This window comes from Canis lupus, chromosome 21 (assembly GCF_003254725.2).
Source record: "Canis lupus dingo isolate Sandy chromosome 21, ASM325472v2, whole genome shotgun sequence".
Classification (NCBI taxonomy): Eukaryota; Metazoa; Chordata; class Mammalia; order Carnivora; family Canidae; genus Canis; species Canis lupus.
In genome coordinates, this window is record NC_064263.1 from 7,033,220 (window position 1) to 7,036,993 (window position 3,774).

The window sequence follows — 3,774 nt, forward strand, 5'->3', positions numbered from 1 at the left end:
CATCAGCTTTCTGCAGCCGTGGATTTGGATATCAGATAGAAATAAAGCCCCAAGCATTATCATCCTGCTTAAGGCATTGTTTCTTAGTAACTTTGGCTCTTCTGTGGGAGTGGAAAGCTAAGGCTGGACATTCTCGGTTTTGTCCCCCAAGCGAGGGCCCTGGCTCTGCAAATTGCTCCAGGCTGCCCCCGTGAGAAGGGTCAGTGGTGGCATCAGGCCTCTGTGTCTGGGGACCGAGGTGGTAAATGTAAATGAAATACTATTCATGAGCCCATTAATCTCAGGCATGAGTCAAGAATGGGCACAAAGGAGTGTTAAGAGCATGCCACCTAAAAAAGAAAAGAAAAGAAAAGAAAAGAAAAGGAAAGGAAAGGAAAGGAAAGGAAAGGAAAGGAAAGGAAAGGAAAGGAAAAGAAAAAAAGAAAAGAAAAGAAAAGAAAAGAAAAAAAAGAAAAGAAAAGAAAAAAAGAAAAGAAAAGAAAAGAAGGCACCACCTAAATAGAAATAGGAACCCCTCCCTGGGTCACAGAGACACACGTTCCAGAGCCCTGGAGTACCAGCGTTGCAAGCTTCTCCAGCAGCCTTCACTCAGCAAATGAGATACTGAGTTTGTTCCAACTCACTTATACTCAGAAACATCGGGTACAGAGAGAGAAAAAAGAAAAGCAAGATGCAAAACCTTTCCTCTTTCCGCAGGCCTCCACCCAGCTTCTCAGAAATCTCCAGGGTTGATATTGACAAAGAGAATGAGGAAGGAAATTTTCCACCTAAATGAGAGGCCAAGATCATTCCGAACCCCTTAGTTGTTTGTTCTGTAGCTGCCACTCACTGAGAGCTTTGTATGAGAACGTTCTGAATATATCATCTTATTTTCATCCTGTCAACCATCCTACAAGGTGAGTGCTATGGTCAGTCCCACTTTCCAGATGAGGAAGTTAAGGGGAATGATATAAAATAACTTGCCCAAGGTCATGGTCACACAGCTGCTAAGCGAGGGAGCCAAGATTTAGATCCAGGACCTAAATCCATAATCACTAGGGGAGTTCCCCAGGGAGTGGGTGAAAGAACCAGAACAGGGTAACAGCCAGTTCCGAAACATTACCTCAGTCCCCCAATCCTTTAAAGAAAGCCTGCTGAACTATCTATTATAAATCAGATGCTTTCACATTTACTATACTTCCTTTCGTCCACACACCACCATCTGTGAGGTCGATATTTTCCTTACTTATGGGGGGAACTGAGGCCCAGAGAGGGGAGACAGCTCCCCAGTCCAGTGGGGGAGCTGGGCTCGGCATCTCGCTCTTGGGGCTCTGAGGCTGGTGCACCCCCTCCTGGGTCTGCAGTGGCTGGACCAGGCAGCTTTCTGGCATTAGTTGTTCTCTCTCTCCCTTCCAGGGAAGATTCACCATGTGTTCTGAGATGGGCTCCAGGGGTACGGGCATGCAGCTCTTGGCCTTGGCCATCATGACCATCATCGCCAACCTCCTACTGTACTTTCCCAATGGGCGGGTGCTGGAGCCTGCCCAGATTACAGACCTGTTCTGGTTTTTCCACGGCCTTCTTGGAGCTGGACTCTTAGTAAGAATGAGGCTTAGCTACTTTGCAAGTCACAAAGCAATCATGTTATCTTGCACCCACCTTCCCAGAGCATGGCTAGCTCTCTCCTTCTGTCCCCCACAATGCATGATACATAAACACTTGGCATGTGGTACTATAAGCATCTAATTATGTACTCCCCCAGTGGGCTATGATCCCCTCGAGAAAACAGCTCAGGTCCCATTCACCTTGGTCCTCTAAGTGCCTACCTAGCAAAGTGCTGGCTTAGACCAGAGTTTAATATGAGCTGGGTAATAGCATGAGAGATACACTATAAAAAGCACAATAACCGAGTATTTGTCGGGTTCATCAGTTTCAACATCCCATCAAGGCTTCCCTTGGCAAAATTATGGGGTTGGCAACCTTTTCCTGTAAAAGGCCAGATAGTATTTCCACCTTTGTAGGCCATGAGGTCTTGTTTCAACCACTCACCTCTGCCACCAAAGGGCAAAAGCAGCCACAGACAATACATAAACAAATGAGGGTAGCTACTGTTCCAGTAAAACTTTATTTATAAAGACAGGCAACCTGCTGGATTTAGCCCCCCACCTTTAGGTACTGAGTAGATACTCAGCAAATGGATGATTGCATGCACCAGGCACAAAGAACCCTCAGAACAAGGTGACCATCTCCCTTCCTGCTCTTCTCCCCACACAGCAGTAGACACAGTGACCACCTGTCCCCCCATGATGGCAGAGGCTGGGCCTTTCCATTTAAATCAGCAATACCTGAGGGCAAAGCTTGTCTGTGTCTCAGCTTAGAGCCCTTCCTGGCTTAGGAATCTGAAAGACCTTGATCAAAGCATGAGTCTGCCGCTCCCTGAGCCTCAGTAAAAGGAGAATCACGCCATTTCGAAGCAGAGAACCTGAAATGAGAACATAGACAGGACACCCCGCACATAACCTGGCAGCCAGTAAAATGCAATCTGCCCCCTTCCCTGGCTCAGACTATCAGCTCCTCCTCTCCAGCCCCCACCTTGCTTATCCCCGCAGGACCACAGGGCCGGCTTGCACTTGTCAGCCCCTCCACCAGGCAAACGCTGAACTCCCCTTGACCTCATTCTCCTCACCTGGAGGATTTATAGGCCCATCAGCACCCAACTTCTCTCAAGATAGAAATAAGCAAATGCAGAAACTGTTGAAGGGAGTCAGGTCAAGCACCTTGAGGGAATTTAGATTCCCCAATAGCAGGATCTCATGACGTTTATTGGGAGAGAGTGAGCCAGAGGGAAAACATGGCCTGGTTGTCAGGAAAGCAGAGTGGATCCTGACTCAGGCCCTTTCTCCTCTTTTTCTTTCCCACTTTTCTTCTTTATTTTCCTTCTTTTGCTGTTCAGTCTTCAGTGTCCATTCTGTGCCTTCACCCGTACCAGCTCCAAGGCACACTAAAATGGGGGCGCTGGGGTTGGAGAGAGGAGGGTGCACTGGCGCTAAATTAGAAGGTGGAGCTGATATGCTGAAGATGCTAGGGGGTGGGGGGAGAGAGTGGTCCCAGTTTGCTCCAGGCACCTGGGGAGACGGTGGGGGTATATGGGGTAGATCCCTGAGGGAGGCAGAGATTCCCCATTCCCCTGAGGGATCAGAGGAAGCTTGGCTCCGCTTGGAGACCAGGAGAGAGGCCAGATGGAGAACCACTGCGGGAGGTGATGAGGAACCCCAGAGGCAAAGGGCCCACCCAGGGCTCATGAGTGGAATGAGAGGAGAAAGGAAGCCAGGTCAGAACCCCATTCAAAGACTCCAAGGAAGAGGAAAGCGTGGGAAGGAGACTGAGCAAGAACACTTGGCAAGTCTCAGGCGAAGCCAAAAAGAGGCAAGGAGAAAAGCTGAGAACATTTCAGGGAGCGAGGGATCACAGCACCCACTACCATGCAAGGGTCAGGGGCGGGCCGGCCAGGCATCCGGGGCGCTGCGAGGTGTGCCCTGGGCTCTTGGCTGGGCGGTCTCCAAGGGAGATGGCCAAACACATCAATAATCCAGCCCGATGGGGTACGTCCCTGCTGCAGTGGAGCCCAGGGTCTGCAAAATTGGAAACAATTTACCTTTAGGAACCAAGAGAGGCATCCCAGAGAAGAAGGTGTCTGTGCTGTCCTGTATAGAATGAGTAGCTGTTTGTCAGGCAGAGAAGGAAGGAGGGTGTTCCAGGCAGAGGAAGCAGTTTGCGAATAGGAGCATCACAGAT

At 49.5% G+C, this 3,774-nt stretch overlaps 1 long non-coding RNA gene across 1 annotated transcript; it reads right to left on the reverse strand.

Annotated features, from left to right (window-relative positions):
• Positions 1–2,085: 2,085 nt before the first annotated feature.
• Positions 2,086–2,725, reverse strand: LOC118351836 (uncharacterized). The gene is made up of 2 exons (XR_004807982.1): positions 2,666–2,725; positions 2,086–2,461 (listed from the first exon to the last, which is right to left on the reverse strand). It is a non-coding gene; the product is annotated as an uncharacterized LOC118351836 (long non-coding RNA).
• Between the last annotated feature and the right edge of the window lie 1,049 nt (positions 2,726–3,774).